Source organism: Tasmannia lanceolata, unplaced genomic scaffold, assembly GCF_043159265.1.
Source record: "Tasmannia lanceolata isolate RefF3 unplaced genomic scaffold, GAP_Taslan_0.1 ptg000025l, whole genome shotgun sequence".
Classification (NCBI taxonomy): Eukaryota; Viridiplantae; Streptophyta; class Magnoliopsida; order Canellales; family Winteraceae; genus Tasmannia; species Tasmannia lanceolata.
In genome coordinates, this window is record NW_027518702.1 from 3464244 (window position 1) to 3488763 (window position 24520).

At 38.0% G+C, this 24520-nt stretch overlaps 2 pseudogenes across 1 annotated transcript; both read right to left on the bottom strand.

Moving 5' to 3' along the window:
- Positions 1-3747: 3747 nt before the first annotated feature.
- LOC143858269 (uncharacterized) lies at positions 3748-13015 on the bottom strand (annotated as a pseudogene). The gene is made up of 9 exons (XR_013238891.1): positions 12977-13015; positions 12794-12869; positions 12628-12692; positions 12471-12533; positions 10944-11025; positions 10156-10318; positions 7899-7976; positions 6603-7609; positions 3748-4495 (listed from the first exon to the last, which is right to left on the bottom strand). The product of XR_013238891.1 is annotated as an uncharacterized LOC143858269 (transcript).
- LOC143858267 (14-3-3-like protein B pseudogene) lies at positions 3759-4511 on the bottom strand (annotated as a pseudogene).
- Positions 13016-24520: the final 11505 nt, after the last annotated feature.

Consider the following 24520-nt stretch of genomic DNA (forward strand, 5'->3'; position numbering starts at 1 on the left):
ATTTTCCGTGGAAATTTATTTCAGTTGCCTATATAGGCCACATATATTGGAGATTTTAGTTTTGATGAATTAATGAACTGAGAATACAGATTTCTCCCCTATCTCTCTTCTCCCTTCTCCGTTCTCTTTCTTCTTTTCTCTCCACCTATTTCTCACCCTTTCCGGTTGGGTTTATAAACCGTTTCTCCTTTTTGCCCTCTTTCTCCTCTATTCTTCTCTTCTTCTTACTCTTCTTATTCTTTTGCCCTCTTTCTCCTCTATTCTTCCTCTTCTCTTCTTCTTACTCTTCTTATTCTCTTACTCTACTCTTCTTGTCTTCCCCTTCTTCTCTTTTCCCCTTTATCTTCGATTTCTTCTACTAGGATCACATCATGCCTGAATTGTTTAAGATATACGGTTGCATCAGCTCGACATTCATTTCTTCCCAAACAACAAAAACATAAGAAAGAAAAACGTATTGGAGAGATACACCAGCACTTCATTCAAGAAAAACATTTCTGATAGAAATTTTTTTTCTTTCCACGTTTTAGACAGACAATACATAATAGTTGTTAATTTAGAGGGATATCAGATGTTTTCCATTAAATGATACAGAGATTTTAAAAAAAAAGAGAGAAGTCATATTAACCCCCCCCGCCCCCCCCTCCCCCATCAAAATGGAAACCAATGTTAGGATATGTGGGATCCAACGGTTGGATTGGTTTAAGATCTCACCGTTGGATCATCTTGGAGGTAGATTGGGTAAGTTGGCTAAATGAAGCAACTAGATAAATTAACCAAGTGGATTAGAAGAGGCAAGCAAGAGAGATTAGGAAAGTAGATTTGATTAGGTTAGATTAGAATATTCTAGTGTTATCTCTTTCCATGGTTGTCTTGATTTATTTCTATGTTTATCATGTAAGTGCTCTTTATAAGCACCATCAATTGTCTTTGTAATTTATCCAAGAAATTCAAGAATAATAGAAATTCTCTAAAACTCTTTATGGTATCAAAGCCTCCGATCTTGGAGTGACCACAACACAAGTAGCTTCTCTCTCCGGCGGACGGCCGATCTAGCCGTCCGCCTGGCCACCCTTGATTTATTTCTATGCTTGCTGCTTTTCTCTCTCTTTTTTTCTCAAATTAACTTCAGTTTTTGCATTTGCCATTGTTTCCGTCCTCGTCCTTGCGTTGATATCTTGCTCGGCCTTTCTCTATTCTGCCTCTATCTCTGCCTGGATCGTGTGTCCCATTTCTCTCTTCTTACCACATCTCCCGGCCATAGTTTTGTTGCTGTTTTGAGTTTCTAAATAAACTAACCCCAGGTACCGTTCTTGGCAATGTAAGGTGCACTCCCGAATGCGACAATCTATGCGCTTCTCACTGGCAAGAAGTCGCTGATTTCATCCTTGTTGCTACCACCTCCAAATCATTTCAGAGGCCTGCATTCATGGTATGATCGGATCCCAAGCCCCGGATCTACTTCTCTGACATGTCCCCGCCACTGTTGCTTCTACAAAACATCACAAGGGTAATATCTCGTAATAAAAAATAAATAAAAAACAGAGGGGGTTCTGTTCTTGAGGAGATATCAGTGATGGTTCTTACCCCACCCTTTTCAAAACAATATATTTTTGTTGCTTAGTGCTACACAGAAACCCAAGAGTGAGCATTGCTTAGGTCGTGTCATCTCCTCAATTTACTCAATCCACCCACTTCCTTTGTCTCCTCTCAAATGCATATCCTCTTCTATCTTTAGTAAAATGAAATCCCCAAATTTGATATGTGCACACTCATTTTCTCGACTTTTTCAAAGTTTTGTGTTGTTGCCGTTCGCTTGTTGTCGCTTCTTCTTTTTTTCTTTTCCATCCCTTTTCCTTGTCCTATTTCAGTTGAGGTACCTCTTTGAGGTGCATGCCTGAAATTGATTTATGTACTCAGTTGAGGGGCCTCGATTATTTGAGGTTCGTGCCTGAGAGTCAAATTCCAAGATGATCGGTACTTGCTGACCCATTATTTCTTGCCCATCGTGGCCCTTTCTCGCCCATTCCAGCATCGGTCCATTGCGACCCATTTCTTGCCAATTATGGCATTGGTCCATAGTGACCCAATTCTTGCCCATTCCGGCATTTGGTTCATAGTGACCCATATTTACTCACCCATCAAGGCTTGAGTATTATCTAGCCCTATCGAGGCTATGATTTATTGGCTTTAAAGCCCTCTTCATGACAACAAGTGAAGTGACATCTTCTTCGGCAACTATCGTCTATGATCCTTGGCATCAACATCAGTCTTCATCAAAGTATTTCTTCATCGATTTCTGGAAGTGTGCATCAAATCGGTTGATTTTGATTATATTTGTAATTTGGGGAATTCTATTGTATTGGGCATTTTTTCATTATTTTCAAACGTATATCGATTTTCAATCCATATACGTTTGAGGGGGCATGTTAGGATATGTGGGATCCAACGGTTGGATTGGTTTAAGATCTCACCGTTGGATCATCTTGGAGGTAGATTGGGTAAGTTGGCTAAATGAAGCAACTAGATAAATTAACCAAGTGGATTAGAAGAGGCAAGCAAGAGAGATTAGGAAAGTAGATTTGATTAGGTTAGATTAGAATATTCTAGTGTTATCTCTTTCCATGGTTGTCTTGATTTATTTCTATGTTTATCATGTAAGTGCTCTTTATAAGCACCATCAATTGTCTTTGTAATTTATCCAAGAAATTCAAGAATAATAGAAATTCTCTAAAACTCTTTAACCAAACGCACTCAAACTGACAATAGAGACACGGATTTGGATTTCCGGTATAAGAGAGCCCAAAATACACATCACGTAAGAACATTTTAGCATGAGATCTTACACGACATGACACGTGTGTCCACACTCCTTTGAGCACTTTCAAATGTACTGTTAGGAGTGTTAGAGTTAATACGCGCGTGTGGATATGTTTTTTAGCCTATCTGATCAATGTCCCGCAGATGGACGGCCAAGATCAAAGTTGAACCAAAAAACAAAAGGGAAATGATAAATACACCCCTTTTTCTTTACATGGGACAACCAGCTCCAGTGTACATGGCAATCAGGTCCGTTGAATCCTTCTCACGTGAAGTACATCAGCCTCTCTGCAGTCGTAGATACACTCTTTTCGGATTTCATCATCAATATTCTTCAAAAATATCCCTTCAATTATTCCTGGGCTGTGGGTAGCCAATCAAACATTTCGGAATAATTGATTGATCATGGGGGAGTTTTTTTGTCTCAAAATCCGAATAATATTCATTACTTAAAGTGGTTGCATTCATCGAAAGGAACAAATGAAGTCCTCTGTTAGAGGTATTCCAAAAATGTCTGCGATCGAGTAAATAGCTCTACGAACTAATGGATTGAATTAGAAAATGGTTGCTGGCTGTCCAGAGTATAAAAAGGGGGGGGGGGGGTTTGTTGGGGGGGCAGATATATCACTTCCCAAAACAAAATCTTGCCAAAAATTATAGTTAAGATCGACCCTGAAATTCTTGGGTTACGACAATTCTACCTGGTCAGACAACCAATCAACACAGGTAAAGATCGCCTGTGTACGTAGGATCATGAGATGATAAAGAGATTAGCTAAAAGGGTAATTTTTATTAAGCTAGAAATATATGAGATTCTTCCAACCAAGGTAATATATAATCTCTCTACTAACCTTAATTTGCAACAAGAAAATAAATGTTCCGCACGCCATTAACAACATAGTAAAGAACTAAAAGCTTTGAACTGAGTCACCTTTGCATTAGACACTGCCTTCATCCCCTTCCAGAGTGTCACCATCCTCCCACACACTGAGATTGTTCTTCAAAAGTAGAATGATCAGAGTGGCATCCTTGTAACATTCTTCACTCATTTTACCACTTTCAAGCTTGGGAATAGCTTCATCTAAAGCTTGCTTAGTCAAATTAAAAGCTTTTTCATGCATGTTCATAATTTCATAGTAAAAAACTGAGAAATTCAATGCTAAGCCCAAGCGAACCAGATTTGCAGGCGGTAGAACCTCCCTCGCCTCTTCGTAACCGGTCTCATAAGCTTTTAAGGACTTGGCCGCAGCCGATTTCCTCTCATAGCCAGTGTTAATCTCCGCAAGATAACGAGAAAAATCCCCTTTCATCATATAATAATATGCCAATGGTTCTCCACCGCCCGATGAAGGGATGAGATGCTTTTCGACAAGGATCACAACATCATAACAAATATTAGTGACCTCGGTTTCAATCTTCTCGAGAAAGTTTTTGATCAATGCCACCTTTTGATCGTTCCTTGCCTCCTCCTCCTTGCGCTTGACGGACATGAGGATCTGCCAAGAAGCCCTCCGCTCTCCAATCAAGCTCTTATAACCGATGATGAGTAAATTCCTCTCTCTGATGGTCAATCCTCCGATGGCATCTTTCACGACTTTTGTCATGAAATCTACTATGTCTTTATACCTCTTCACATCCTCAGCTATCTTAGCCATGTAGACCAAGTCCTTACGCTCTTGAAGGGAGGCCATGGAGGAAATGAACAATGAACAGATTTCAGAGTAAGAGTGGGTGTATAAATATGCTATAAGTAGAGAGCAAATACATTTTCTAGACAGCTAGGAAGACCTACCCATTTTTAGACGATTCTTTAATTTTTTTTCAAATGGTGCCACCGATACAAAGTCCACATAAATTACCATTTTTAATGACAAAAATATCCATATTTTTAGAAAGAAAACAATATGAAAAAACACTTATAGAATTGTACAAAACAACCACCTCAATGTTGCTACATTGTAATGAACCGATTGTTCGCGTGACGGGTAGAGTAGTCACATGTGTATTTCTCGCAAGTTGGAGTTCGCGAATTCAGATGCACGATCCTGATGTGATTGATTAAGTCAAAAATTTGTAGCAAAAGAAGTTAAGCCAGAACAAGAGACTGAGATTCGTCCCACCCGTAACGCATTTTTCTTATAAAGAGAAACACGCTTTCACATCTTCTTTAACCCGAAATATGAAATTAGAGGCCTCACCCGTGAAGTAAATCATCATACTTAGAAGCCAATCAATTGGGAGAGAATCAATAGATTCTTTTTTCAAGAGGGATTCATCCTCCTCGAATGCAGTATACAACTCTCCATAAACACTAGTAGGGTATATTTGTCATTTACATCAGAAAACCAGAGATTCGTAACGGTTACTAATTTGTTTTAAGTGTATGCATGAATGTTTTTTAATCACTTGTGCTAAAAAAGGAACATAAATCTCTTTTCCAGAACATTATTAGTTGTTAGAATTTAATGATTATTAGAGATTTTAGGCCTATCAAATGGACGGTTTAGATCAATCATTGGTTGGACCCACTATGACAAGAAAAAAAATTCTTGGATTTTTCTTTCTTTCTACAATTTAGACATACAAGACATAATAGTGGTTAATTTAGAGGGATATCATTAGAAATTAAAGGTCCCTCTGGATAAAGATTGAATAGGGATGTAATACCTACAATCCGAATGCAGTCTGATTCCTATGTTCTGGAATCAAGATATGGAAACAGAATCCAAACGCACTCCAACTGACAATAAACACACATATTTCAATTTCCGGTATAGGATGTTGTAATTGATTTTAAATTTAACATATTTCCTTAATTAGTTTTTTTTCATTTTAACTCTCCAACATTTTATTTTATTTTTATGGGTAAGAACATCGGAGAGCACAAAATACACATCAAGAGGTAAGAACATTGAAGCCTGAGATCTTACAGCTTTCAGATATAACTGTAATGCTATGATTTAGCCGACATATTGAATACTGTAATGCTATGATTTAGCCGACAGTTTGAATTTATTGCTTTATTGCTGACATGCGTGTCAGACACGACACGCGTATCCACACTCCTTTGGACACTTTCAAATGTACTGCTAGGAGTGTTAAGAGTTAATGTGGGCATATTTGTTGTTATATCCCCTCCCCTAAACCTAAAACCCAAAACAAAGTCTTATTCCAAGACTATACTCATTGTATCATATTGGTCTCCCTTCTTGCTGTATATTAGAGACGGAAGAGAATTAGATTAAATTGATAAATGTGTTGTTATTTGATTATCTCATGTTTGTTTTAGATTATAGTTGATTAATTCTAAAATTTATTAATTTATTAAATGAATACCTGATAGTAATCAGTAATTTAATGTGTATGTATATGTCTCCATCTCTAGATTTTTAAATGTTGCCACATCAGAACTCGTATCCATGTCGAAACTCGACACATGAATCTGTATTGATAAATTATGTGATTATATATACTTTCTATTTTAGACGCGCCCCCATTTCTAAATTTTGGGAGTTTGCCGTGCACTCGTGTCTGTGTCCACAAATCATAGCTGTAATGTAATTCCAGCCAAAAGCATGTTTAAGGAATATAAAAAGGAAAGAAGAAGGAACTCCTACAAATATTCATAGGCCAAAAGTAAGGTCTTCAATCAATAGTAGTTTTCCACCGACAAATCAAGCTCATATAATCTGGGGCTCGAATAGACATGCAAGGATACCATAACACCAAACATTAAAAAATTTCTGGAAGAAATGGAAATCTAATAGTCACATATAGCATACCTTTATCACAAAACTGATGATGCATTAAACGAGAACAACTTTTGTGATTAACAAAAGCATTGCCTCCTTGATCCCCCTGAAACCATAAATGGTAAAATATCTGATTCAGAGCACAATAAGAAATTCCCCTTAGACACTACTTACCAAGCAAGAATGCAAGTTCAAGATGCTGTAAACCCACACTGCTAGTGACCGTAGTCACGTGATCGTGATCTCTCCGAACGTTGATATTTCCGTTCCTTGTCGCGAGTCCTCTCCCTTTCACGTGGTTGGGAATCTGCACGATCATATTGCTCATCATAATCAACAGGCTCCAATTTAACATTACGTCCATGATTGTCATCAGACCGCTTATAGTGGGCTTGAGCATGTTCAGACTCTACATGTCCGTATTGTTCATGGTCACTTCGGGCTTGAGATGACTGTACAGGTCCTGATCTTTAGGGCGCTCATAATGGTCATAATGTTCAGGCTCTTGGTCCCCATAGACATGACCAGGCTCAGTATGCTCATCCCATTCAATATCCTCTTCGAGCTCAATGTGATTGATATCCATGTCTCTTCCACCGGGTTCGTCCCGATTATACTTTGGCTCGATAATGTACCTCTCATACTTTGGCTTGATAATGTGATAATCCCTCTCATACTTTGGCTCGATAGGGTCATAGTCCCTCTCACGGGCATGCCCATGATCATGGTCAAAGTCGCCATGGTCATAGTCCCTCTCCCTCTCGCGAGGGCGATCGCAGCCACGGTCACGCTCCCTCTCCCGATCCCGGTCATAGTCATGACCATGGTCCCAATCGTGGTCGCGGTCACGGGTTTGATCATGGTCATGCCCCCTATCTCTCTCCCTGTCCTTGTCTCTGTTTCTATCACGGTCCTTGTAGTGCCTATTATCTCTCACATCACGGTCACGGTCACGTACTCTGTCATGAGACCGCTCCCAAGACTTCTCACGCTGCCGTTCCCTCTCCCTTCCTCTGTCACGGAATTTCTCCCTCTCCCTGATATATTGTTTTTCCACATCAAAAGAATATCGTTAGAGTGACAATATATAAAAAATAATGGACGTAAATATAATTGGAACTTGACCGTATCAGTTTAGAGAATAGAAAATCCCTATTTTCATGGAACATTTGATCGTTTTCTACTGAAGTTTTTTAGTTATCGTCTTGGCTTACAAGTGGCTGCAAAAGATTTCATCTCGTTCTTAAATCAGTTCCCTGCTAACGATTATTGCAAACTAGCTCAAATTCAAACAGAAATTAAATAACATAGGAGAGTGAATCTCACCGGTTTACATGGCGATCATCCCGTGTTTTTGGTTCCTCTGATCGAGGTGCTCCTCCTGATACTATCTGTTGTGCTTCTCTGAGCAGTTGAAGAAGAGAATTACTATAAAATATACATATAGAATAGAACAAGGAGAAGAATGCAAACAGAAATGGCATGCCAGATGGATAAAAAATCATGAACAGAAAAAGAGAATGCAAATGTGTTACGCCCGAAACCGAATTTCCGGTCTAGGAACATAACAGTGCCACATATTCATCAAACCACGAATATGTAAGGCATTCTCACTGGAACCATGCAATAAACAGAGCTACTAAAGCAAAACTAATTTATTAATTCATCATCAGAGTTATCAATGCGGAAACTAAACCTTGTCCAACGGACTACATCAATAAACCAATTTAAATAATCAATTTAAAAGTCTCGATATTCATTGCAACTAAAACTACTATCCAAATAACTGAAAAATCATAATTCTCCTAATCTGTCGCCCTTGCTCACTCCCAAGCCAGCGAACTCATGTATCCTACTGTCCATCATTTGTAACATAGAATGCGTGGGATGAGCTAATGCTCAGTGAAATAAACATGTCTACACTTAATAACATAATACCAATTAAATATAACAGAATAATTGGCAATATATGTAAAACTGTAATCGGCATAGCAATCTAGCTATCAAACTACATAATTGGCATAACCATGCAAAACACTTTGTCTCAACGGACATTAACTATTGTATCCTTACTTGGACAACACCATGTCCTGATGCAAGAACTGTAACTATAAAAGTCTAACTGGCACATACGTGCGAATGGTAGATCCGCACCAGAAGTCGATACCATACCACCATATGGTAGATCTGCACCAGGAGTCAATACCATACCATGACTATTAAGTCTATCTAACACACAAGTGCATATGGTAGATCCGCACCAGGAGTCAATACCATACCATAACTAGTGACCCTCGTGTACACCAACACAGTCAATAACAATCACGAACATGCATAACCTTGCATAAGAATCATATTCAATGTAATGAATAACTGTGGTAGAACAAGTCTACTCACCTATGGTACTTGTCTGAATTGTCTCCCACGAAGTAACTCCTTCGATTACTCTTGGAAGATGAATTCCCCGAACTTTTCTTCGTTCTTCTCTCCCAAAAGCACCCACACAATTTCTCTTAGGGTTTAGAGTTTCAAAATCTGGAGCCTAAGTGTTTATTTATAGGCTCTTGCTTTTAAGAGTCCTAACTTAGCAAGGCTTTTGGAAACCCTAACCCACTCTAATTGGAAACTAACGTATTCCTCTTTTAATTACTAATTAAATAAAACCAATATTTTATAATTTATATTTTCGGGACTAAAATACCCTCTCCTCCCAAACATTCCCACGTTTTGGACGGTTTGGGGTATTTCAAAATGGGTAAACATGAAAGAATGAATCAACTAAGGTTAATGATGAAATGCATGGAATGACTTTTCTATACTCTCAATGTTAAACACATTAGATAAACAGGTGCCTATAATATTGGTCCTAATTTCATGAAATAAACAGTTCAGGCTGTCTCAGAGTATAATGGTTGTTCAAACGTCAGCTGAAACCATAAATGGTATCGTCGCTCTGGATAATGCTACAATAAGCTAAAAAACTTCTAACACGAATATCCGGGTGTTGTCCTGTGGTCAAAACTCAAAACATTAGCATAAACAATAACTGTGTCCGGGGTTTCAACACTCGGATTCGGACAAGAACTTAGCCGAAGATAGAAGGCAGTCAGCAACTCAATTATTGACAGTAAATTTTCATTAACTCGGACCAATCAAAGAAGTTTTCCTTGACTTGGTAAGGCAAAACTCAGAATCAGTCGAGAAATTGGCCGAGGTAAAAAGGGAGCCAACTCAGTTAAGTTGACTCAGAAGGAGTTTTTAAACAGTGTCCAAATCTGTCAGCCCAGATATTGCTATACTAACCTAACATAATATTTGAGGCAAGCTACTCAAAAGATACAGTTGAATCTCCAATCCCGTGTCTGTGTCCATGTCCATATCTGTATCCATATCCATAGTCACACATTCAAAAATAAATATACACATGTACTGACCATGGACATACTTGAAGGTTTATGTATAGAAGGGCTGCGGACTGCATGCATATATTTTTGTGAATGATTTTAGTCATTCTGGCAAAATCCAAAACCATTCAAAATCTGCATATACAATGGGCTGAAATAAAGAGGTGAAGGCCATTTACCTGCCAGAATACTTCTGATTTGCTTCTTCACCTCCAATCCTAGTTGATCCTAGTCCACCACCCAGTCGGCGGGGCCGCCAATTTGGAACAGTTCTACCGCTCTCAACGTCAACAAGAACCCTTCTGTTATCGAGCTTCCGTGCATCAGCTTGCTTGTATGCAGCTACAAGGTGTAAGGTATCAGCCATTCAGAACTTGGGTCAGAAGGAGAGTTCACTTAACGATGACAGGGCCATGCTGAAAAATAAACACGCATGCATGTACATATATTTCTCACTGTGTTGCATGGATTAGGATTCGCGTGTCGGGATCCGACATGGATTCGAGGTGTCGTATTCGAAAAACCCCCAAAAGTAGGATTTGAGGATTCAATTTTTATTAAATAAAATAAAAAATAATTTTTTTTTATATATTCATGAAAAATTTTGAGGGTGGAGTATTGTGGCGTTAGGCTTTTTATTCAGAGAATAGGGGGAGGAAGTGGGTCGATGTTCGAGGGTAAACAGTCAAGGCGCTAGAGATTTTATTAAGAGACGACGTTTTGTGCTTTTATTAAAAAAAAAGTTAAGGAGAAAACACTTCTAAAGAGAAAATATACAGGATTCACATTTTAAAAGAGACAATGATGTGTCGGATTCGTGCAAGACACGGCTACAACAAGAATCCGAGTGTGTCCCACGGAAATCCATGTCGGATTCGAGTGTCGAAACGTGTCGATGCGGATTCAGCATAAGGGGAAAAGAATCCATGCAACAGAGACTTCTCTTAAGTATCAAAAAGTGGCATACTCTTCATGTCCCGTGTATGCATGTATTCAACAAATGCATATCCTCTAGGCTTATTTGTCTCTTTATTAGTAATCAAACGAACCTGCAATATTCATAGCGAAGGATTAACTATAGTCACACACAGAAAGCATGGACTATAGTTAAAGCATGGAATATAGTACATAATGGAATAAAAACAACCAAGTAGTTTTAACAGAAAGAGTTTTCTAAAATGATAAATCCTATAAATTATATAGAAACTACCAGGTTATCTTCTGAAGTGTAGATGAGTTTCAATTGGCCTTTGAAGTCAAAATAAAATTTTCAGTAGCAACATAAATGCAGAATAACCAGATATCAAATACTGGCAAAACAAAACCTGAGTAACCTTAATTTGTCTATACCCAGCACCAGATAATTAAAGTGACGGTCGACTTTCATAGCTTAAAATAAAGGACAGCAACTGAGATGCAGCACCATCACCACCACTGAGATGCCGGGGAAAAAAAAGAAACCAAGATGCGCGGCCAACATACCAGTTGTGAAGTAGACTAACCACCGGGCCCCTTACCAGGGATACTTGCTTCAAATAGGAAACTAAATGCGACTAACTAGGAAGTTGAGTGTCTCACTGAATCCTAAAAGATATTCTATTGGCCATAAAATCAAAGATAAACTTCTTAGAGGAAAAATAAATGCAACAAACCATCATTGCCATCAGTGGCAAAGATACCTGTATTTCTCCCTACCGGCGTTTACCAAGCAGTTAAATTTAAAAACAGGTAGATGTTCAACATTCTCCTTTTCAAACTTAAGAGTGCACGGTTTGGGGAGTTGACTAACCACCAGCCCCCTCATCAACGGATACTTGGTTCAAATAGGAAACTAAACGCTACTAACTAGGAAGTGTCTCACTGAATCCTAAAAGATATTCTATTGGCCATAAAATCAAAGAAACTTATTAGAGTAAAAATAAATGGAACAAACCAGCATTGCCATCGGTGACAAAGATACTTGTATTTTCTCCCTACCAGTGGATTTTTTTTTTCAAGGCTTATCCCTACTGGTGTTCACCCAATTCTCCTTTTCAAACTAAAGAGAGCACGGCTTGCAAAGTCGGGCACTTTGAATCACTAGTCATGCCCACCTTTAAGGTGTACATCTTCACCGCACAAGATGTGATCATCACTGTTGCAATCATGATGGCAATAGAAAGGACATCTGTGGCTGACTTACCAATTGGGAAACAATTTAACCGTCCTTGAAGTTAAAATCTCAGATTGGCCTTTTCACTTGAGCATTTAACTTTTAGAAGGAAACATAGATCAACATACCTAGTATTACAATTACTTTTGATTTTTAGGCGAAGAAAAAAATTCAGAACACGAAGATGGTGGCTGCTCATTTTCATGAACTTGAAAATTGAGGTAAAAGTTTAGAGAACTCCATAAGGAAAAAATGGGAGAACAAGAATATGTCCACTGAAACTCTTACCCAAGCCATGAGCAATAACCTGAGCCCCCCTTGGGAATGCCCTAAAATACTTACCCGCTTGATTGGCCCATAAGCTTCAAACTCCCTTTTGATTCTGTGCTCAGTGGTCTCATAATTCTGCACAGGAGACACACAACATATTCCATATTCACTCATATAATTCAAAGGTAAACCTGAATAACAGGGGGAAAAGTGGTATCAAACAACTCACAAGCCTTGCCACAAACAATGTCTTGTATGGGTCCCCTGATAGATTTGGATCTTTAGTCGGATCATCTGCATAGGAGGTAGAAAAGATCAACAATAAAGCCAACAAAAAACATATTCCAAAACAGAAGAGACAGACCCATTAAATAAAATTTGAAGCATATAGTTACATTTTCCTATCTCTTCAGACGCTTTTAATGCACCCTTCTCCAGTCGAAGTCTGTGAATTCTAGCCCGTCTTTTCACCTGTTCAACCAAAATTGCTCAGCCAAAATATCCACATAAGTAGAGACATGGATAATTCCACAAAGAGTAACATGAGGAATCGGAGACAAGCCCCTGTAGTCCCATACATTTAGCAACTCAAGCCAATGAGGTATAAGCTCTGACATTGGTAAACTGGATGGAAATCAACCCAGTTTTGTAATACAACATTGACAGTGAAAATCGTCCAATATTGCATGAGATCTTACTATTTAAAAATTTACTTCACCAAAAACATGTTAACTGGCATATTCGTTGAAAAGATTATCAAAATTAACTGCATAAATGTAATCGTGATTTAACTGCATAGATACACTGACAGTTGCATACATCTTGAGATTCTGATTAATAACACCCACACATTCACAGCCCAAAGGCCACAAAAAACTAGATCCAAATGGCATCCAAATGGCATCTAGGATAAAATATTACCAGAACAAAATTGATTAACACATGAGCAGATTACAAGATAACTTCAAGATACCAGATACTTTTTCAACACCATCTCATTATCATCAGAAGCCAAAAATGTTTTAAAGAGAAGAGTATATTTGCAAGCTGCGTACAAACTGAACATAGAAGTTACCCGGCCACATTTATTTATTTGAATAATGCACCCTTCTATGTTTGGTTGTCAGTTCCGTCTTGCAAAGCCAGAATGGTCTGCGGTGAATTGGGAACTGGAATACAAGTTATGCATCAAGAGACGAGAGCTCATGAAGTTTGGCTGTGTTTTAAGGGAGTTGTTTTGATCCTCTATCTCATATCCTCTTGGTGATAGACTTAATCGTATGAGTGGTACGTCACAATTATTCTCTTCTATTGAATGTTTAAAATTTGTTAATAGTGTAAGGTTGGCCGATGAAACATTTACTACATTCAGGTAAGGGAACCATATCAGTTATGCATGTCCCCTATTAATCCACAAATCTTCTCTTTATTAATTCCTTGAGTAAAAATCTGAACTGCAGTATTCTCCCTCTGGTTGTGTTTTAGGACTAGCAGACGAAGAAGAAAATTGGTGAAGGTCATTAGTCAGGTGAATCATATCACCTCAATCTTCATATTCCCCATACGTCAATGGAATTACAAAGTAGGATTGTTTCTACTTGGGATGTGTTTCTAGTTTAGGACTAGTTTCTATTTTTGGATTCGTTGCTATATTTAGCATATTGCTATCCTAGATGCGGGGACTGTCCAAATCACCTAGGGCCCACACTTCTTCCCTTTTAACATTGCCTATACCATGGCCCACACATGCCCACTTAAGTCAGTTTGGTGGATTTGCTTTTATCTTATTGGTAGCCTAATAGGGCCCACCACTTAAACATTCCAACCCCCTTATATAAGAGGGGATCTTGTAATTTTTGTGGAGCAGCCAGCCCCCCCCCCCCCCCCCCCCCCCCCCCCACCCCACGGCAATTATATTGTCAATGTAACTTTTCAGTCTTCCACACATCTGGTTAGCCGATCTCCGAACAAGCTTGAATGATAGAGATAACAACTTAGAACAGTCGTCTATCTCATCAATTCAGGCACCTTAGGGGATATCAAGACATAATGAATAATACATACAGATCGGTCATGATCCCCATCAAGGGTGGTCCCATCGTGCTCGCTCGCAAGAGGTAGGTCATTTGTATCCTCGCGTTGAGCACTCCACTCGGGGAGGGGGGGTCCTCTAGTTCATGATCATTATCATCCTTGTCATCTACTTGTTCTGGTAAAATGTTATGAGGATTAAACATATGACATGGCCAATCCGATGACCTGTGATGAGGTTCACAACACTTGAAATATTTGAATGGCAGGTTCCGGTATGGATCCTCAGAGTCCACAGCCCATACTCAACTTGCCAATAGATGGTCTCGTGGTTGTACTCTTGGTCTTAGGTGGAAGAGTAGGAAAGCGGTCGACTAGCAACGGGCCCTCTACTGGATGAGCTATGTGGGACTCGATCAGAGTCTTGCCGTTGAGATCGTTGAGTCAGCATCTCGGATTAATCGAAAGGCATCATCCACTGTGAGCAGGGTATGGGGACAGACTCCTGGATATGATAATGAAGCCTGTCAATGTATCTAGCAGTGGCCTGCTCACCGTCTTCAATTATGCTGTTACAGACAGTCGGGAAGTGGAACTTCTCCATGTATTCTCTCACGGATGTCGCTCCTTGTCTAAAGCCCAATAGTATTTGGTATTAGTTGGCCCTAAAGTCAGCAGGAGTGTATTTACTTTACATTTTGACCCAGCTTTCTCTTTTAAGTCTCCTGTACCAGCCACTGGTGTCGCGTATGATGGTGGGGAAAAGTGGCGGAAATGGAGTGAGGGAAGCACTGGCAGCAACAGTAGCCATAAGAGGTGGAAGTGGAGAGAAAAGGGGCAGATTTTGCTGCTATTGCTGAAAGACAACAGCAAAGGAAGTGGACGACAACAATGGAGAAGAGAAGCGAGGAATGAGAGAAGGAAAAGGAGAAAGAAGAGGATGAAGGGAAGAGAGTTACCTTGCGGCTGATTGGGACTAGTAATAAGCATGCTAAAAATAGCAACAAATCCAAATTTTGAAACTGGTCCAAGATATAAACAAGTCCAAAAAAGGAAAAAAAATCATAAACTTATCAAGGTACATCAGCCCCATTTAGTCATTGATACACTAGCTCTGGGTGTCCCTGGTGATCAAAAGGGGCGAATATATCACTTCCCTTTTAATAATCTCGGGATTATTTTGGGATTTTATCGTTTTATCAAAATGTCGTGATTAAAATAAATTATTTTGAAAATATCCGAGATATTTTTTATATAGGTTTGGCGAGACTTGAAGGGGGGGAGTATACTAAGGGTATAGAGCATTGCATATTGGACTTCCACGGGAGGGTGTGAATGTAAAAGCAGTACTAGTAATGGGCACAATGGTTTGCTGAGGTGTAGGCGTTGTTACATGGGTGGGATGACTCGTCTTCGTCCCCATCCTCGTAACCCATTTATTCTGTAATTATCAATAAAATTTGTTTTCTTTCAAAAAAAAACTAGGCTACAATGGCTACACCGCCAACTGTAAAAAAAACTATGCATGGATTCTTTGCCTCCCTATGCTGAATCTGTGTCGACACATCTCCACATGCGAATCGGGCAAGGATTCACGTGGGACAGACCCAGATTCTTGTTGTAGCTGTGTCCCACACGAATCCTATTTTTTTCGGGCGAATCCGATTCATCATTGTCTCTTTTCCTCACGAATCCTGTTTTTTTCGGGCAAATCCAATTCATCGTTGTCTCTTTTCAAATACGAATCTTGCATATCTTCCCTTTAAATGTGTTTTCTTATCTTTTTTTATATGAAAGCACAGCCCGTACTCTTTTAATAAAAACCCTAGTGCTTCAACCCTCGAACATCAACCTCCTTCCTTCTTCAACTCTCTTAATACAAAACTCGCAAGAACCCTCTACCCTCAAATGTTTCATGAATATATATACATACATATCTCTCTCTCTCTCTCTCTCTCTCTCTCTCTCTCTCTATATATATATATATATATATATATATATATATAAAATTTTAATTTTGAAAATTTTATTTTATTTAAAAATTAACGAATCCGAATCCTACTTTTCGTGGCTTGCCGAATCCAGGACCTCGAATCCGTGTCGTGTTGGACGCCGACACGCGAATCCGAATCCTTGCAACATAGGTAAAAAACACTACTTGGCTACCTTAACGTACTGATTTTAGCTTCCAGTCTGCAAATTACAATACTTCAGAAAAAGGAAGAGCAGAGAAAATGACTATATCATCTATTTTATCATGGTAAAACAAACTCAGAGAAGAGCGAAACAAGAAACTATACCCAGTAGTCAGATTTTCCGCCGGGAAGAAAACCAACGAGAAACTAAGAATAACAACAGAATATCTCAATTCAAAGTGCTGAAATTAGAAAGTTAAAAGGAGACCAAGAAGAACAAAACTGAGAGAGCCGTTTGCATCAAATCGTTAATATTACAAACGAAACAAACTACTCGGACATGAATTAATCAAATTGCTCAGATATAGAGCTTACGAGCTTCTATGGAAGAACATAAGCCTTAGGCCCTATTCGTTTTAGATTTTTACAACCGATTGTAAATCCAAAAGCGATTATTGGACTCAAAATTAAGGTCATATATTATTTGAATTTTAAGAACCAATTTTTGAGCCCGAAACTGATTATTGGAAGCAAAAATATCATTCCAATTAAGGTAGAATCAGAATAACACCTCGTGGGAAAGGAAACAGATTACAATATTTCCGCCATTAATTCCACTTTGTGTCATTTCCGCCCGTTCATTTTTTTTCAACCAAACTCTAGAATCAGACAAAATCAGAATAGGATGCCGATTAGAGCGCCTAATTCCAACATCCAAACGCACCCTTAAGTTCCTTTTTTATGCTCCAATAAATGGGAAATTAAAAGTATATGCATTCCATTTCTCCTAGCTTTATTTGGTAGTCATTTACTATTGACATGGTGGTCCTCATTGACGGTAAATTTTCCAAATGCAACCCATTCTGCACTGTTTGACTTTCCCCTCAAATCAAGGGAATATGGAAATTAAGGGAATGGGAATCCATATTCCTTTTCATCTACTTACGTAGGAGCTTGTTATTGATTTACCATGATTGTTCTTTAGAACTCGAGACCTGGATCATCTGAGTGGCATCATGGTGTACAAATCGATATGCAGTTCCCTTCACATTTTGGTGTGTCATATGAAACTTAAGTTCGACATCTAGATCAAATCCTAACAATGGTTTATCATAAAATGTTAAAAAAAGAAATGAAATTGTCCTTACAACCATACCAATCAAACACACTTCCTACTTATAAAACTAAAGAACTGAAGGGTAACATTTATATTTCGGCCACTTTGTAGCGAACATGGTTTTAAATTTCAGTTTCTGAATGCATTTCGGCCCTCACCGCAACCAAAATTTCAGCTGGAATTTCACAATTTCGGCTGAAATGGGGTACTCCATTAAAATAATAATTGGGTTGAATTTGTCAAAATTTTGGGGCGAAATTACAAAAAAACCGAAATTTCAGACAAAATCCGATAACATTTCAGGTATTGGCGATTTCGGATGGTAGTAAAACGGTGTGACATCCCAATCAATCGTACAAGATTAATAAAACACTCGAGGGGAAGTTTGGCTACCATGATTTTTTTTTCATGGAATACTAGGTGCTTACCCGATGATGAGGAAGGGTGGGAGAGGGACTGTGGACCCCGATCCGAGAGAGAGGCGGGGAACGGGCCCCACGCTAAGTCTCATGATCATCCACGTGAATGGAGAGCTCTACCAAGGAACTCTCGAAAGAAATGCCTCTCACAGCATGAGTGGCGATATAAAAGGTGAGATACCTCTCGATTCGGGGACTAGCCCAGATTCGAGGCGTACCTTAAACAAAGAAGAGTCGCCATCCAAGGAAGTCGGCCAAGGATCCCATACTATGCTCTGTTGCAACGGATAACCAGAGATTTTAAAAAAAAGAGGGTTCGTGCCTGGTTACAAATTCGGAAGGTCTAAAGAGCACCTCATCCGCCCAAGTGCAAACACCTGGTCTCTTATGCCATTTACTTAATAATTTTGAAGAGCTTTGGGTGAAAATCATATGAAATGGGAACACAAATCTCCGAGAAGACGTCTATCTAATCATGCATGTCTCGGAGGAATAATAAACACACATAAAAGAAATAAAAAGTGTCACCTGAGAATAACTAGGTTATGAATGTCAAACCTAAATTGGTGTCTAAGTTCTAGTGTGCAAACACATGCATGCTACAGCTAAAAGCATAAGGTCTGCGCAATAAAGTAAGAAAACACTGCAAAACATAGAAAATGACTCGATACCATACAACCCTAAGACTCTAATCTATACCTAGGCCCGAGTCTTTAGATGATCTGATGTTCATCCAAAGAAGCCTACGTATCCCCGCCTCCACGAGAATCAAGGCAACGTAGTTCTTCGCACCTATTCTAAGCTATTATGCCTACGACATCTAGACCTCTATCCTAGACTCGATCTAAAAGACCGGACTAGTTCTTAAAAGCTTCTTGTGTGATTATTTAAATTCCAATGGATTGTAGATTTTAGGACACCCTATATGCCCTAACTAAATGCAGGTTAGCCCTAAGCTAATGCAGGTAGTTCCTATAATCTATGTGTAGCTAGGCTGTATATCCTAAGAAAAAAAAATAGTAGGATCTATCGCATCTTAGACCTAGTCATCAATTGGCGATGTGGATCGCCAACTGACCGGATGGAGGCGTAAAACTCCTAGCTGGGACTCACTCCTAACTCTAACACAAACAAATAAAACACACCACAAACAAACAACGAACGAGGGAGCAACTCTCGACTCAAAAACTCTCTAACTAAGACAACCTCCTAACTCTAGAGGAAGGTCCTTTCGAAAAAACAATATTTTGAAAGATTTTTGTAATTTTGAAAGATTTAAAATGCTTATTTTTAAAGGTTTGGCTGGACTTGGGATGTGGATCCCAAGCTGCACTACGTACCCTGTTGAAAGGGATCAAGCCAACGTAGTTCGGAAACAGAATTCCCTAACTACTCTGAAAGACTCAAAATTTTTGAGATTTTTGGATTTTAAGATATTTTTGAATTTTTAAGTGTTTTTGAAATGTTTTTTGTTATTTTTAAATTTTTTTTGATTTAAGAGGGACAAAACCTATCATCATAAGGGGAGGACAGACTCCGGATATCCCGCAAAGGTTGGACAGCATCCTATGCTTTGCGGGGGAATGAACAGAATAACAACTCTGCAAGGGTTGGACAGCATCCTATACCTTGCAGGAGCGGATAGAAAAATACATGATTTGATGAGAGGTAGGATAGAATCCTAACCCCTATGATGATAAAATTTGATTCTTGAACAAGAGGACTGACTCTCTAGACTAAGGACAGATTCCTATGCTAGTGGACTATCAAACTAAGATAAAGCTCACAAGTAATAAGGAAAAAGAGACCTTGTGCATATTTGGCAAAGGTAAAACACCCAGCCGGGCCGGACAGCTACCTAGCCCTAGGGTGCAACAAATGTGCAACCCAATACCCATAAGGGTAGGGGTATGATGCCAAGCCGAGTAGGGTGTTCTCCCAAAACCAAAAGATGCACCAAAGAGGAGGTTTAGCAAGAAAATGAGACTGGATAAGTCTCTTAGACATAGAGGTAGGATAAAGAAAAATGCTAGCAAGACTGGGCAAGTCTCCTAGGCACAGAGATGAGATAGAGAAAAATGCTAGCAAGACTGAGCAAGTCTCCTAGGATGGGCTTGGGCTATCACCTTCATCGCCCTACAAGAAAAAGGGATTCTAGTATCTAAAGAAAATTAACAGCAATCTATAAGACTATGTTAGTCTATCAAAGAGAGAAGAAAAGGCTACCAGATAATCGCAAATTCCACTCTATTCTTATAAAAATAAATCAAGTGCTAAGCAAAGAAGAATTTTCAATAAAAAAACAATACACAATCTATAGCAATCATAAAATGATAAACAACATTAATTAGTCCAGACCAGCCGCTGGATAGCCTAATAAAGTAAAAGAGAACAATATCAAACACTTCTATGCCCAACCACAAACACCACTCCAATATGGGGATGAAATCAGATGATGCTAAAGTAATCATCTGATATCATATACACATGATAATATTTCTATATCCCGCCTTGAGATCAGACAGTACTCATGTCGATAATATCGAATAGAGTAGTCATCTGATCTCCTTCTTTAACAAAACATTCTATGACCCTTTTAATAAATGAAACAACCATTTGAATGACAAAATTATTTCTGCAACTGGAAGGATACAAGCCAAAATAAAACTCCTTTTCTCACATTGCTTTTGTCAAATTTTGAGCAACAATGGACAGCTGTTATGTACTTGTGAACAGAACCAATGGGTAGCAGATATACGTAATACAGGACAACAATTATGTGCTTGCGAATAAAACCAAATGGGCAGCAAATATATCAAAGTAAGTGAAGGATGTCATTATGAAAGGGTGTGAGGGCTGCCATTATTAAAATAAGATAAAGGCAACTTCAATCAAAGTGGAATGGGCTACAATCAACAAAGTGGAAAAGGCTGCTAACAAAAATGGAATAATAAAACCACAATGCCTTGACTAAAGAAAAATTTAATCTATTTATGAGAACTTCTCAAAGCATGTCGACAAAATGAAGCTTTAAACAATTATGAATCCTTATTATTTACACCTTGGGTACATTCTACTTGCAGACAAAGCAACAGATTTCACAAATTTGAAACAAATTCATTAACAGAATTCATCAGCAATAACCTCTTATGGGTAAGCTATTTTCCACATTTAGGGCTTTCCAAAAACTATTATACTAGTTAATTAATGAACCCAATTATGAAGACACAAATAAATTCACACAGTTGTGAATAATATTTAGGGTACATAGCAATTTCATATTATTGGATAATCTGAACAAAACAGGGACATAATATTGGATATATTCATGCCATTACTATTGTCCAAAATCAAACACTGCAAATGTTCATAGCTAAAAAAAAAATATTAGCATGATATCATCTAAGAATATAGCCACTTACAAAGGCAGCAGCTATGTGAAATAAAGGATAGCAAACTAAGCTTTATATACTCAAAGCACACAAAGGAATGGGTTCTGTTTTAAGAATAACATCTCGTGACATCCAGAATTCACTAAATTACAATCTCATGCATTAAGTAATACATAACATAACACATTAGTAATGTTATCATCCTATGGATAAAACCTTGTTCTTATATCCACTCACTTTATTTGTAACAAGAAAGTACATTTCAAAAGGATGAAAGACAAATCCAACAGCTGACCTGTGTGTTTCTATATTTGAAAGAAAACTATTATTATAATTTTCAAGGAATCATTATCTTATATAACCATTAGTAAATCCAATTTAAAATAAAATAATGAAAACAATCTTAAATTTCGGGCGTAGAAAATAAAATTGAGATTTTAATAAAGATAACAAGCTACAAGGAAATTTGTAAATACTCATGAACCTGAATATGGCAGACCTTCTAATGGAAACTAAAACTTGAAAGGAATTTGATCATAGTCTAAAAAAAAAATGATCATTTCAATGACATACAGACAGTGTGCATATAAATCTGCTCCAACATAGGGTAAGATGATGAGCACAAGAGAGATTAAGGTCATTAGCTCTTCTCAGGTTATATGAAAACTGCCTCCACGATTATATGCTAACTGTTTTCTGGTTTTGATGCTAACTAATTTCAGGTTTCATTCCCAACTGATTTCAGATTACTTGACTTGAGTGATTGCATTGATGATGGGGTTTGAGGCATATATTAAAACAGCTAGGCAGCAGCACTACTAAATTTAATTACACTCACGTTTAAAACAACCACATAATTTGATGGCACAAGTTAAGAACCCCAATACAATGCTATCATCCCATCATATCTATGCCGATATCAACCTCATTACCCAAACATCTCAGAGATAATATTCATTAGAATTTAGGTAGAAAATACATTATTCCAGAGTATATATAACAACTAAAAAATAAAAATAAAATGGGATTGAATACAAGGAAAACAGAGTATCAAAACCTTCAAACGTTAATATTTGCATTCCATTGTAAAGTAAGAAAAATGAAATCAAATGATAGACATTAAGAATAAATATAGTATTATTATGAAAATTAACATTTTCAAGACATAAGATCAATGGAATAGTTATATATATAAATCAGTCATGCTTATTAAAGATTCAGGCTTCAAAATACAACCTAATAAACATAAAAATTTCTCAGCTAACGATACAACTATTTAACAGGCTGATTTCTGAAGCCACGGAACTTCTGCAACGATTACAAAATTCTAGAGTCTTATACTTTTACATATATAATTTCACATGAAGCATGAATTAAGAAGGCCTAAAACGTATATCATAGCGACAATATTTCAACATCACCAGTGACTAAAAAAAATTCAGAAACAGAGCAATCCATTTCTAAGTGATGTGAAATTCAAATTTTCATATTAACAAGGTAATTTCTCTTTAAAATTTCTAACACAATTAAATGAAAAATTCTACTAATTATCATAGATGAATTTAAGGAATTTGTTATTCAATTGAAAATAACACTCACACAATTATGAATCATAGCTATAATTAGTAGAATCATGAATAAGTTTAAATAAAATACTTTAGAAGTTATAATTTGATTTTTAAATCAAAAATAAATTATCACCTTACCTCCACCTTGATCCGAACCTTCTTTTCCCTTTGTCTGTGATTCCACCGAAATCCTTCTCGATTCTCCTCCGCCTTGGAATTTACGAACCCTAGATCTCTGAGGAGAGGCTGAGACATAATTCAAATCTTGATCGGAATTTAGATCTGGATCGGATGATTCCCCTAATTTTAACAATTTCTCCTCTCCTCTCTTTCACGTATCTTAGAATCTTTGCTAGAGTATAACAGACCTTTAAAAATTGCTTTAGTCTGATTGAAGCACTAAAAGAGATAAAGATGGTGATCAGAATCCAGAGAAATCGCTAAAGCAGAACATATCTGAAATTTAGGGTTCTAAATCTACGGTTCGAAATCTAGAGATCTAAACTTCAAGTGATAGCAGATGATAGTTATAGCAATAGATCTGGTAAAAGAAAAACAGACATTGAAGGAAGAAGATTGTCGGAATTTCAATCGGAGATCCGATGAGATCTAACGAAGAAGATGACTGGAAACTAAGGTTTGTGAAGATGAAGATCGAGTTCTGGCAAAAGACAAGTGAAATCTAAGACGAATTTGATGAAAGAAGAGGTTATCAAGTTGCAGAGATAAGAGCTCCCGCAAGAAATCGACCGGAAATTTAACCGGAGAAGATCGGAAATAGAATCGGGAAATTTGGAGAAAAATTGGGGAAGAAAACTCTCTCTCCCTCTCTCATTCTTTTTTTTTTTTTTTAGAAAATGAAGTTAAGCAGATATTTATATCAAAAAATAATGTGCGGATATTGGCACTACCATTGATAAGCGCACAAATGTGCGACCCTGACCGGATGATTCACCCCCTACTGTTTGATAACTGCACTAACTCCGCTTGTCTTTTTCGAATTTTCTTGGTGGATTTTTCTGAAATTTTGCCGAGACAATTCTGAGATCCTAAGGCTTCTGAAAATGTATTCATGGGTATTTGGGGTCTTTGGATAACTTGATTTTTTCCTAAAATACAAGGTTTTTAGGGTAAAATGAAAAACCTAGTGGGCCACCCCCTATTTACACTACACACACCCTCTCAGCCCGATTGCTGGGCAAACGAGTCCCGATCTCGATGAAATTCTGCAAGGGGTTAGAAGAGACCCTAATCCAGCCTAGGGCGAAGTTTGGGACCCTAATGCTGAGATTTGGTTGGGTTTTTGCTTAAACATGGGAGGCTCAAGGTACGGTCAAAATGGGGTGTCTACAGGGACCGAGTGAGGAGAGGGTTAGAAAAGACGAGTTTTTTATATGGTGCTCGACCGTCAAAATGGTACCACCCTTGATATTTGATCCACCAGCAACCCACTTTTTAAG